The following is a 14,148-nucleotide window of genomic DNA, read 5'->3' as shown; positions in this document are numbered from 1 at the left end:
TCCGTCTCCGGGTGATACGAGGACAAAAAGCGTGAATCAATACCCAAGAGAGCCGTAAGGGATCTCCAAAAACAGGACATGAACTGGGTACCCCTATCCGAAATAAATACTGTAGGGAGGCCAAAAAGACAAAAAACCTGTCAAAAAAACAGCGTAGCAAGTACAGGTGCAGAGGGGAGGCCAGAACAGGGTATAAAGCGGGCCATTTTGGTGAAACTGTCAACTATTACCCATATGGTATCGAACCCCTGGTGTTTTGGTAGATCAGTTATAAAATCCATAGACACTGTGTGCCAGGGTTTTGAGGGTAATGGCATAGGTCGAAGGAGTCCTAAAGGCTTACCCTTCCTGTTCTTGCATTGAGCGTAAATAAAGCAATTGGAAACATACATAGTAGCATCTTGATGCATCGTCGGCCACCAGCACCATCGCCTAAGGAGTGAGACCCGGGTGACCATTTATGGCGGCATCGTGGGACCACTTCAGGGCTTGTAATTGAGTGTCTGGTGTAGGCAAAAGCAAGCGGTGCTGGACAAATGGGAGGCCCTCCAGAATGGTAGCATACCAGTCCTGTACTAGATCGGGATGCTCAGTGACCCAGGTGCGTATATCATCTAACATTGTGGAAGGTGGAGTACAAAGGCAGATAAAATGTGTCTTGTCTAACAAGGAGTCAGGGAAAACAGGGAGAGAGTCTCCTCCCATCATGTGGGAAAGCGCGTCAGCTTTACCGTGTGTGGAGCCTGATCTATGACGGATAGTGAAGTCGAATGCTGAGAAAAAACAGGTGCCAAATTGAGGAGTCGTGATTAAATCAAAAGAAATGATTTCCTGATGGGCATCACAAATGGTTAAGCTAAGGGGCTCGGTCTGTTGCTTAATGGGACCTGAGACTAATAGAGAACTATCCACTGCTTGAACAGCTTCAGGTTTGTTTTTATCGAGTAGAGGTAAATTCAGAGTCATGGCTAAGGTCTTGTCAATGTAATTACCCATGGCTCCAGAGTCCAGAACTAGGCGCACAGTGTGTTGCGGGCCATCGGGTGTCCTCAGAAAGGCTTGTAGTGCCATAGGAGCTATCGAAGGGGACATGGTGGATCGGGTTGGGGACGTCACAGGTGGGCTCATCCATGCCCCCTCAATCAGGGATGAGCCTTCTGAAAACCTGAGGGCTTCTTGGGTCGTTTGGGGCACTCTTTCACGAAGTGACCCTGTAGTCCACAGTAGAAACAAGCATTGGACAGGCTGCGTCTTTCCCTATCAGCGGCGGACAAGGGTCCCCAAACCCCTCCTATCTGCATGGGTTCTGATGTGGTCTCACCAGTGGGTGAGTGATGTGTAGGGACAGTGGTAGTGGTCCTACTGAATTCGGCCCTGCGTTCCGCTCTGTGGGCGTCCATCTGCAGGGCTAGGTCAACTAATTTGGGGAAGGCTACGGGCAAGGTAGGCACCACTGCAAGAGCGTCCTTCATAACGTCACTCAGGCCCCTATAGAATACCACAGCCTTCTTATTTTCCAGCCACAAAGTCTCTACGGCTAACTGGTTAAATCTGTTTATGTAGTCAATGAGACTACCTTTTCCCTGATTCAGATCTAGGAGTTCCAGATCACGGGATTGCGCCTTATATCGAGTGTCGAAAACCCGAGTCATTTCCGAGACCAGTTGGTCGAAATCATAAAGGACAGGACTGTCAGTTTCTAAGAGAGGGTTAGCCCAGGCAGCTGCTATCCTGCTAAGGTGTGAGAGCGTGAAGGCTGCTTTGGTCGTGGAGTCAGGGAAGGCTTGAGGTCGACAAAAAAAGTGCAATTTGCATTGATTTATAAAAGTACAAAACTTCCTGGGGTCCCTCTGAAACTTCTCGGGAGCAGCTAAGGGAAAAGGTGTAGAGACCTAGACAGGATTCTGTGGTGGAGCGGAAACAGTAGCTGTGGACTGTGTTGGTGTGTCCCCGAATTCCAGGTCAGGTGGGAGTGCATGGCGCTCACTATGTAGAGCGTCTAGTCGTTGGTGTATAGCGGCAGTGGCGGCAGACATGTCTGCCCTCAATACTAAAATCGCTTGTGCCAACACAGCCACCGGGTCCCTGCCGCTGCCTCCTAATCAATGCTGCTAAATATGGGCTTCTCAGTCTGTCAAAACACTGTGGTTGCAGCGAAGATATGGAGTACCTCCGTCCCCAAGTGCCAGTCAGGGAGAAGGCAAGTCACTCACTGGCCAGCCCTTGAGGCCACAGGTGGAACCAAAACAGCAGCAAGAGGGAACCGACCAGCTAAAGGAGGGAACAAATGTGGTTAGAGCAACTGTGGCAACTGATAACCTGGCAATAACTGAGAAGGGAAACCTGGTACACCTACCTACAGTGGAGTCTGCAAAGCAGTAAGGGAAGGAGGGATGACCGTCTACAGGATGCCCGGAGGTGCTTCCTAGCCCAAGCTTGCTGGAGGAGAGCAGGGTTCCTATGTCCTGGTAAAGTCCGTGGATAGAGGTGGGGTAGGGCTCCGAGAACATCGAGATGGAGCTGGCGCTGTAACAGAGCTCAAGACACGTAGGTGCAGGGAGCAAAAACACCAAGGAAAGTCCAGGTCGTGAGCGGATACAATCCGAGATAATCAAATCCAAGGGGAATCCGTAATGCAATCCAATGAGGCAATCTAGAAGTCAGAACGGCAACATAATGGGTCCAAAGGTACCAGAATCCTGAGGGAAATCCAAGAACAGTCCAAGGGGCAGGCCAGAAGTCGAAAGGGCAGAAGTTCCAAAAACGAAGGCTGCAAAGCAAAGCGAAGCCACACAACTGCCGGCAAGAACAGCTGAGAAGCACTAAGTTACGTGCTACGTCGGCTTATATGGCTGTTGCCTCGGGGGGAAGTCAGCTGACGTGGACGTTGCCGGTGTGTGACGGCAGGCGCCTTCCTGGCGTCCTGCAATCGCCATGGCAACCTCCAATGAGATCACCGCCAGGCGAGCGCCGACCACCTCAGGCTCGGTCGAAGCGTCCTCTGCCCAGCCGGGAACACGGCAACCGAGGATTCGGTAGCGGAAGGGACGCCTTCAGAGGACTCGCGGTGCCAGGTAAGTCCACGGCACCTCCTGCGCCGTTGTGGCATGACAATCGTTTCCTAGAGGAAGTCCTCTCTCCCCCTAAAGTGTTCACGTAGCTTCAGGATCATTTCCAAGAGGACGTCCTCTCTCCCCTTAAAGTGTTCACATACTTGAGGATCGTTTCCAAGAGAACGTCCTCTCTCCCCTTAGAGTGTTCACATAGCTTGAGGATCATTTCCAAGAGGACGTCCTCTCTCCCCTTAGAGTGTTCACATAGCTTGAGGATCATTTCCAAGAAGATGTCCTCTCTCCCCTTAAAGTGTTCATGTGGCATGAGGATCGTTTCCAAGAGGACGTCCTCTCTCCCCTTAGAGTGTTCATGTGGCTCGAGGATCGTTTCCAAGAGGACGTCCTCTCTCCCCTTAGAGTGTTCACATAGCTAGAGGATCGTTTCCAAGAGGACGTCCTCTCTCCCCTTAGAGTGTTCATATAGCTTGAGGATTGTTTCCAAGAGGACGTCCTCTCTCCCCTTAAAGTGTTTATGTGGCTTGAGGATCATTTCCAAGAGGACGTCCTCTCTCCCCTTAGAGTGTTCACGTGGCTTGAGGATCATTTCCAAGAGGACGTCCTCTCTCCCCATAGAGTGTTCCCATAGCTTGAAGATTGTTTCCAAGAGGACGCCCTCTCTCCCCTTAGAGTGTTCACGTGGCTTGAGAATCGCTTCCAAGAGGACGTCCTCTCTCCCGTTAAAGTGTTTATTTAGCTAGAGGATCTTACTCCCTTCCCCAAGGTTTCTCTTTACTTCTAGTTTCTAAAGCACCTTTCTCCCCAGGGACAATTCCTTCTCTTTATGCACTTGTGTTCACAATCCACAATGTCATTGTTTTCCTTTAACTTCTTCATAGCTCAAGACAAGGTCTACAAGGCATGATTTTCCCTTGAGCCCCATCATTATAGTTCATGAATGACTTTTCCTTTTCACAGTTTATACAACAGACACATTTGTCTTCACCTGGTGTCCTGCCAGGGCTTTTATATCCAAAACATTCAACACTTTGTAGTATCAGGGGGCAAATGGCTCCCTCACACTGATGTTTGACGCCAGGGCTTTTATATCTAAAACATACAACACTTTGTAGTATCAGGGGGCAATGACTCCCTCCCCCTGATGTTTGACGACCTGCCAGGGCTTTTATATCTAAAGCATTCAACACTTTCAGGGGGCAATGGCTCCCTCACACTGATGTTTGACGGGCTGGGTTCACTAACCTGCCCAACACCGTCACTTGTCTTGACAAATGTTCGCAATTCTAAATGGGATATTTTCTTCCCTTGCCTCTCACAGGCTTTGTCTTCCCATTCATGTATTCTGCATTTCTCACTAATTATGAGCTTCCCCTTGTGTATATTTCTTTCCTTTCATTCTATTTTTAAGTAACGGCATTCGTGCGCTGGCCACCCGGTAACCTGTTCACTTTCCCTGGGCTTACCGGTTGCCTTTGGCTTAGGCTCTTCTAAGTCTGCTTCAGAGAATTGGCTCAGTGTGTGCCCAGCTAAGCCGAGTCTTGACATTGTGACTCTCTCCTCGATGCGCCGTTCCTGCAGCATTTCCTGCAGAGTTTCCCATGTTGGTGGTAAACCGCCGGCACCTCCTCCTTGCCTCTGTGAGGTTGGGTCGACCTGTCTGCTGTCTGCCCCAGCATGTCTTCCCCAGTGTGGTATTCAGCTGCTTTACCGACTGGCAAGCAGACCCACGTCTACAGCTCTCTCCATTCCTGCTCTTTCTCCCTCTCCTTCTCTATCTAGACTCTAATAGGCTTTACCACTGTAGGGTAAGGAAAAAACACTCCTTCCAGGCTGGTGAACTCAATAGACTGGGAGCCTCAGCTAGCCTCCTCAGCTAACAGGCTATCTCCTCCTTCTCTCCGTAGACTCTAACATGCCTCTCCCCAGCTGGGTGAGGGTACAAGCTTTCTTGCCAACCTGGAGAACTCAGTAGACTGTGAACCCCAACTTTCCTCCTCCGCTAACGGGCTATTACTTTCTCCTTCTCTCCGTAGACTATAACATGCCTCACCCCAGCTGCGTAAGGGAACAAGCTTTCTTGCCAACCTGGAGAACTCAGTAGACTGTGAACCCCAGCTTTCTTCCTCCACTAACGGGCTATTACCTTCTCCATCTCTCTGTAGACTCTAACATGCCTCACCCCAGCTGGGTAAGGGAATGAGCTTTCCTGGTAGCCTGTAGAACTCAGTAGATTGTGAACCCCAGCTTTCCTCCTCAGCCAAGGGGCTATCACCTTCTCCTTCTCTCTGTAGACTCTAACATGCCTCACCCCAGCTGGGTAAGGGAATGAGCTTTCCTGGTAGCCTGTAGAGGTCAGCAGACTGGGGGCCCAAGCTAGCCTCCTCAGCTAACAGGCTATCACCTTCTCCTTCTCTCCGTAGACTCTAACATGCCTCACCCCAGCTGGGTAAGGGAATGAGCTTTCCTGGTAGCCCATAGAACTCAGTAGACTGTGAACCCCAGCTCTCCTCCTCAGCTAACAGGCTTTTACCTTCTCCTTCTCTCTGTAGACTCTAACATGCCTCAGCCCAGCTGGGTAAGGGAATGAGCTTTCCTGGTAGCCTGTAGAGGTCAGCAGACTGGGAGCCCCAGCTAGCTTCCTCAGCTAACAGGCTATCACCTTCTCCTTCTCTCCGTAGCCTCTAACATGCCTCAGCTCAGCTGGGTAAGGGAATGAGCTTTCCTGGTAGCCTGTAGAGGTCAGCAGACTGGGAGCCCCAGCTAGCCTCCTCAGCCAAGGGGCTATCACCTTCTCCTTCTCTCCGTAGATTCTAACATGCCTCACCCCAGCTGGGTAAGGGAATGAGCTTTCCTGGTAGCCTGTAGAAGTCAGTAGACTGGGAGCCCCAGCTAGCCTCCTCAGCTAACAGGCTATCACCTTCTCCTTCTCTCCGTAGACTCTGACATGCCTCACCCCAGCTGGGTAAGGCGTTAGCTTTCCTGGTAGCCTGTAGAGGTCAGCAGACTGGGAGCCCCAGCTTTCCTCCTTAGCCAAGCGGCTAGCACCTTCTCCTTCTCTCCGTAGACTCTAACATGCCTCACCACAGCTGGGTAAGGGAACGAGCTTTCCTGGTAGCATGTAGAGGTCAGCAGACTGGGAGCCCCAGCTAGCCTACTCAGCTAACAGGGTATCACCTTCTCCTTCTCTTCTAGACTCTAACATGCTTCACCCCAGCTGGGTAAGGGAACAAGCTTTCCTGGTAGCTTGTAGAGGTCAGCAGACTGGGAGCCCCAGCTAGCCTGCTCAGCTAACAGGCTATCACCTTCTCCTTCTCTCCATAGACTCTAACATGCCTCAGCCCAGCTGGATAAGGGAATCGGTGTTCCTGGTAGCCTGTAGAGGTCAGCAGACTGGGAGCCCCAGCTTTCCGCCTCAGCCAAGGGGCTATCACCTTCTCCTTCTCTCCGTAGACTCTAACATGCCTCACCCCAGCTGGGTAAGGGAATGAGCTTTCCTGGTAGCCTGTAGAACTCAGTAGACTGTGAACCCCAGCTTTCCTCCTCAGCTAACAGGCTATCACCTTCTCCTTCTCCCCGTAGACTCTAACATGCCTCACCCCAGCTGGGTAAGGCGTTAGCTTTCCTGGTAGCCTGTAGAGATCAGCAGACTGGGAGCCGCAGCTTTCCTCCTCAGCCAAAGGGCTATTACCTTCTCCTTCTCTCCGTAGACTCTAACATGCCTCACCCCAGCTGGGTAAGGGAACAAGCTTTCCTGGTAGCCTGTAGAAGTCAGTAGTCTGGGAGCCGCAGCCTTCCTTGGCTGGCTGGCTATTTCTCCATCTGCTAGACCAGTCTCTCCTGTGGTCTCTGAAAGCACATCACACTGTGAGCGTCAGGGCTAAAGTCGAAGGCACACGTGGGTGGACTCGGGCTGTGACAAGGAGTGGTGCGGCCCGGGGCAAATCATTTGGTGAGGCTACCTTACGATTATCTGCACCGGGCCAGCAGTGGCACCGCTGCAAACAGGAGACACAAGAAATATCCCCTTGAGTTTTTGTGTGGAGGAACCGAAATATGGTTTATTCCTGCAACTGCAAATCAACTACAGCAAAGTTATGTTTCTCTACTGAAGAGAGGTTTATGCCAGACTAACTTGTATCATATGCATACATATATGTATAGGATGGCATGCTAGCGTGTGGTGCGAGGCACCAGCATTAAGGAGTCCTCTGCCCCTGTGTGCGCATTAAAACACACATCATACACCGTGACATGTACAGGGGAGGCTGGTGAGGGGAGTCCAAACCAAACAAAAGGTGCTTGAGAGGGGTGCTCAGTCCCAAGAACCCGTTTGAAACATTGCGTTAAAATGGTGCATTTTTATTCACTTTCTTAAACAAATTGGGTAGAAAGCCATACAGTTTGCAATTGGTTTTGTATGGTAGCATATGGATAAAGCCAATAGTTGCAAGCCACAAACCGTGCACAGGAACATTTTCAAATGTATTTCATGCAGCCTTGGCGAACAACATATGCCAGTATAAAAATATGTTCATGCTGGCTGTTCCCATGTATGTCCATGCAGGCTGCACCAATAAATACCAGTATTACCATATAAGGACTCCCAGCCACTAATAATGCCATGCCACAGAACGTATACCCAGGCTGTCTGCACACCATCAGTGTTATTACTGGCTAGCCTGGCCTACATTCAACGTGGCCCAGATTAGGCATGTAATAACACTTATGTTTGCTCTACCCTTGATGCATGATCCTGTGCATCAAGGGTAAAGCAAAACAAGCATTGGCAATGGCAACAGTTTGGGCTTTCGTGTAGGCATTGGAAAGGCACTGCTGTATTGGAATTAACTGGTCATTGATGGTTGCAGGTGACAAATGGTTCGAGAACCTTCGCATTTAATAGCAGTGCATGTCAAATGCCTAATACTTTTGCATAAGCCAAAATTGTTGGCTTTGCCAATTCTTGTTTTTAACAGGACTTCAGTAAAGGACCCGCATGGTAGTTTTAAATAAAGTGGCTGAAGGTAGACTTGGTCAAAACATTTTTATTACACCAGTGGTGTGTTTACAGTGCACATTAAGTCATTCACCCTAAGAAGACTCCTTTGAGAAAACACTGGAAGGCACTTGAGTGCAACGTTTGATGGTAAGACTTGTTTAAAGCTAGCTCAAAGTGTTCCCATGAGGAGGTGTTTTTGGGGTTGGGGGGGGTCAGGGACTGGCACCCTGCTGTAGCCATTGTCTCTGGCACTGGACAGTGTGCAGTGACAGGCCCTGGAAGTGAGTGGGGTAACACGGGGGTGCACAGGGAGCATGCAGTAGTGGGATCTCAGTAGGTAGTGAGAGAGAAAAACTGCCAAAGAGATTTTAGAGAAGATAAGCGTCCAGGTGATGGTCAATATGGAATCACACTGCATGCTATCAGGAGTGATATCTACGAGACGGTCAAGCGAATTACATTGGACATCAGAAACCTATCACGGTAGAGAACTAACTGAACTGGGAAGAAGGGAGAAAAGCACAGAAAGGTCACCCAATAGATTGAGACACCATGGTGCAACACTGCAGTAAAGCAGCACTTCCTGTGGGATGCCAATGGACAGAATGGCGGGACATTCTGGAGCGAAAATCGCAGAAGAGGGCACACTATGCAGGAACACTAGGAAGCACAATGGCAGTGTATCACACATTGCATCAGAGGCAGAAATCACTGTGGCACATGAAGGAGAAAATCAAAGATAGCACAGATTACGGTGGGCCATAGAGGAGCAAAATCACAAGATAGCTCAAAGTTCAGAAGGACACAAGGGGACCGAATAACTGTGGGAACCAGTGGTCAGTATTACAATATCGTACACATTGCAGCAAACCATCAGTATAGTAGCACATATGGTGGGACACCCTGCACAGAATTGCTGTGTGACACCTGGGAGCAAGATCACCGTACAGCACAAATTAGAGGGCAACACGAAGCAAAGCCACAGTATACTACACATTGTGGAGGACCACCAGGGGCAGAATTACGGTAGCACACACAAGTGCAAATTCACTCTATAGCACGTATTACTGTGGGACGCCAGGGATCAAAATCACAGAATAGCACACAGCTCGGTGGGGCACCAAGTGGAAGAAATGCAGTGGGACAACAGCGAGTAAAAGCACAATATAGAACAAACTATGGGGATTTATGCTTCAAAATATATATATATATATATATATATATATATATACACATTGCTAGAAGGCTGGCGATCTCACTGCCTGGATGGTAGAATGCTGTGGTGCCTCACACTGGATTACACCGTCAGCTACTTGCCTGCCACTGATGACATCAGGGGTGGAGGTACACAAAACCTTGCACCAATACAAGTGCAATTAGCACCCTAGTGCAAAACGCATATTCGTCCAATGCATTTTTGCACCAGGGCTTGATTAACTATCCACACGTTTAATCAACTCAACAAGTGGGAAGAGATTGGAGCTTTACAGCATGAAAGACCTTGGGAAAGCCCTAGAAAGACATCCGCAAACAGTCTCACATATCACTAAAATGGGGCTGAGACAAATGCAAAGAAATAGGCCATTGTTCGTCACCTTTTCATAAGATACGGAATGGCCATGGAGAACAGGCATTTTACAGTTAACGCGGAGCTTGCTGAAAAGAAGAAATAACTTTCCAACGATCAAAGAACACACAGCATGCCAGAGGCACAATCATTTGAAGCAAATTGTAAAAAGCCTCAGGTGCTGGGTTGATGCGGGTACATTCGGTCCCTGACATAGTGGGGAAGCATTGCACCCCTCAGCGTGAGCAAAGCGCGTTTACTGTTTTAAGTCGTACTCCCAGCCAGAAGTGGCGGAAACGTATCTGGGGGATTCTGGGAGGCGGCGGAGCTCACCTCCGGGCCCTGCCGGATCCCATTATTTTGCGGTTATTGCAGGGTCTGAGAGCAGGCAGCACAGTGCCTTGTGTGAATAAATGGGTGGACTGTGCTGCCTTCTACTCAGGCGAGGAAAGGGTGTCGCGAGGCCCCTCCCAAGCGCAAGGCCCGTGGCCATTTGCCCCTCCTGCCCCCCTCTCGTGACGGCCCTGGATGGACTCAGTCCCCTCAGCTAAAATGAGAAACATTGAAAGTCTTCCTTAAATTTATGAATTAAAGCTGTCCTCAGGATCGAACCGGAGTCTCAGGTTTGTAGGCCGGACACTTCAACACTGCACTATATAACCTGATGAAAAACAATAAATAATTAAAGGTGAAATGTCCCATTTCATTACTGCAAGTTCATGGGAAAAAATGTCTATTGGTTCTTGGAGTTTAAAACATGGACACCTTTTAATGTTTTCAAAAATACTATTAGAAGAAAATATCTCTTCTTGGTTTTGTGTGTGTGTTGATTTTAAGAAAGAACGGCAAATGCCATTCGTCCTGTGGAATTTGGGTGGTTGTTGTATTTGTATTGTATTTATTAGGTTTATGTAGCGCTTTACGCGAAAGCGCTTAATGCAAAGCCAGTTTAATGAAATGTGCATATTTCACCTTGCTATGCTATTTTCTGGCGACGTCACATCCCATTGCATTTGTTGATGAGTGCCCCCACTTTGTTTTTAGGACAAGACCCATGGTGAGCCCCAGTTCTCCTTGTCAACTGTAAAACAAAAAGTGTCTAAACTTAAAGACACTCCCGTCCCCTGCACACCTTACAAGCTGAAATAAATCAGTCAAATTTCATAACAATTGCACTTTTATATATAGAAAGAATTGTCAATTTAGAACATAGGTAACAAAATATCTTCATAAAAGTACAGAAAAAAGGTATCAACTGACTCCCAATATGGCCAGCATGAAAAACAAATCAGACCAGACAAAGAAATAAGCTCCCAATTCTGAACTGCAGCTTCAAGCTCTACGCGTATATATATCTACAGATATTTTTGCTCCTGAAGAAGGGGATAGTCCCCGAAACGCGTAGAGCTTGAAGCTGCAGTTCAGAATTGGGAGCTTATTTCTTTGTCTGGTCTGATTTGTTTTTCATGCTGGCCATATTGGGAGTCAGTTGATACCTTTTTTCTGTACTTTTATGAAGATATTTTGTTACCTATGTTCTAAATTGACAATTCTTTCTATATATAAAAGTGCAATTGTTATGAAATTTGACTGATTTATTTCAGCTTGTAAGGTGTGCAGGGGACGGGAGTGTCTTTAAGTTTAGACACTTTTTGTTTTATGTTTAACACATGCTCCAGTGTCAGGGTGTGTATTCCTCCCCAGCACCCAGAATTGTAATAAAATTTCTCTAAATAGTTATTTAGTTTTTGAGTAATTAGGTGTGCTCTGATAGATACTTCTCCTTGTCAACTGGGCAGCTCCTTCTCCTTCTGCTGGGCCAGCCCCTCCTCCCTGCCTCTGTCAGGATTCCACTGCCTCCAAGTAAGCGCCCCAGTCTTCCCTCTTCTGGCTTCTGCGGATTGGCTTCACTCTTGCCCTGGAAGGCCTTCTCTCACACTTCCTGAGTCTTTCCTTGCTTTTATATTGCTCTGGCCAATAGGATTTGTGAAAAGACTAGACCACTGACAGTGGTTCTCATTAGAAGTGATCATTGTTACTTCTCGTCTCTTTCTCGTCTCAGTTGTTGGAAAGAGACCAGATGGCTGACAATGGTTTCCATTAGGAGCAATCATCATTCATCCATTCCTCTCCCTTGTCAGAGTACTGAGAAAGTGATCTTCATTGAGGTGACTCTTATTCTTCCTCGGGTTATAGGACGGTGGTTTAAGGTCCTTTAACAGGCGTAATACCGCCTTCCATCTAGCATGTCCACCTTACTCCTATTAGGACTGTCTCCCCCACATGGACCTCCCTCGGCAGCCACTCCCAGGGTCGGGATCAGGCAGCGGTTGCCTTTCCCTAGCTATATCAGGAGAGGCTCTCCCAGGGCAAATAGTGATGACATTGCTAGATTCATAACACAGCATAACATTACTAAGCATTGTGCACATAACATAGCCCAGCATTGCAAAAAACATAACCAAGCAAAATAGCATAGCATAACATAGTAAACCATAACATGTAATGACATATTCAATGGCAAAGAATAATCAAGCATTAACATCCAATTGGGTGGGCTGGATCAGGTGATATTGGCCCAGAGCCCAAGTTAAAGGTTCGAACGAAGCGAGGGCATTTAACAAGGGTGCCCGGGCCGATAACACCCGATGCAGCACGCTGGAGAGGGTGTTAACGCTATTAGCACCCCGGATTGCCAATCCGGTAACTGAGTACAGTGTATCTTGTTCGAATGAACGGGATGCCACGCAGCGTTCCATTCATTCAAACAAAATACTGTCCTTAGATGGATGCCACAGAGATGGAAGGCAGGGCTCCTTGCAGAGGCCCCTCTTCCGTTTCCGTGGCGGGCCGAGGGAAAGTGGTGGCAACAGCAGCAGCGACGGCTTCCTGCCACTGACACCGAAACTAAAGGTAAGTGGGGTGGGGGGGTAGTAAAACAAAAAACTGAAGAGAAGGGATGATGGGGTGCAAGATGGCGGTGCGGGGTGGGAGAAGCAGCCAGCATGCTGCTCGGAACACAGGCTGAGATTAGCAGTTTCAGCTCACGTTCCGTACAACCTGATTGGTTGGCTCCCCCGCCACCAGTGCTAACATCTCATAACATAGCATGTCCTAAAGATTTCTTTACCTGTCTCAAAAGTTTGACAACCATCTGTGTTTTCATTTTTTGAATTAGAAAGGAGCCTTGCATGAGAGCAAACGTCACTGAAACCCCTGGAGAGACTCTGCAGAGTCGCCGACGGGCGTGCACCCACGCACAGACGCGCACGAGCAGGGCACGCATTCAGCTCCCCTGTAGCCAGGTCCACACAGCCCCAGATCCTTCTTTCTGGTGTAATAGTGCTCATTGGCCAGCTCATGGGCCCAGTATTACTTTTCCCTGTACATGTTTAAATGAATTAAGCTTTTATTTGTAAATAGCTTTGCCAGATGTCGCCCGAGCATTATTCTTGGCTCTGAAATGCAAACATGCTGAAGGAGTCTCAAAGCAATTGGAAAATTGATTGCTGGGGCAGTAAAACCAACAGCAGTGAAATATAATCACGACATGCGAGAATAAAACATGACTAATACATGGCCCTTTCCGCCTTGCTTTGACATTTGTGTTAAACAGCCCCTGCTAGCGGCTATATAATGTTTCATCCGGGGCCTGACATTGTATTCTCCCAATACAGACTCCTGGAAGAAGCACACCTCGCCAGCTCGCAGATATTGTATTGGTTTTCATTGTACATGTCATTTCTATAGAACCTTTTACCATTATTATAGTCTCAAAGCGTTGGTAGGGGGAACGCCCTCGGTGGACCGAAGTCCAGAGTGTTGGAGATCACGGAGTTAGAATGCCTGTGTGCATTTGGCCATGATGAGGCTTAGGAGGGCTGGCCAGGCGCCTGTGGAAGCAACCCACGAAGACCAGGCATGTGGATTGGTGCTGCGAGGGGTCAGGCTTTGGCGTGAGAGCTAGAGACTCGCTGTGTGTGCAGTGTGCTTGATTTGATCTCACATTTTTGCTGCATGCTGATGTAAGGGGCATTGCGGTGTAGTCTGGTGCCTCATTACGACCCTGGCGCTGCCGGATTGAAGGGGGCCGGTACAGCACCGGCCCCCTTCATTCCGGGAGCGCCGATTACAAGCTTCCCATTGCGGGACCCGGATTGCACGCCTGGTAAAACCAGGCGTGCTTTCCGGGTCCCGCGAGGGGAAGAGGGAGGCAATAACGGGGCAGATGTAATCTGCCCGTTATTACCTCCCTCCCCATTCCCATTGAGCCCTATGGGGGCTCAATTGGGAATGGGGATGGGTTCCTACAAGGGTTCCTATCTCGGAGTAACCCGGTAAGTCCCCATTGCAGGAACCCAGTAATGGAGCTAATAGCTCCATGGCTACCGCCGTTCTTGTAATGAGGCAGCTATCCCAAATTTTGTTGTAGGTCATAGCTGCATTATAATTTGAGTGGATGGATAGCCGTACCTGCAGCCGTTGTCCACGAAAGTGTTGCATTTATATAT

The sequence above is a fragment of the Ambystoma mexicanum genome, chromosome 12 (genome assembly GCF_040938575.1).
Source record: "Ambystoma mexicanum isolate Mex_15411 chromosome 12, UKY_AmexF1_1, whole genome shotgun sequence".
NCBI classification, from domain to species: domain Eukaryota; kingdom Metazoa; phylum Chordata; class Amphibia; order Caudata; family Ambystomatidae; genus Ambystoma; species Ambystoma mexicanum.
The sequence above is the reverse complement of the archived record's forward strand: the minus strand, read 5'-3'. Positions refer to the sequence as shown.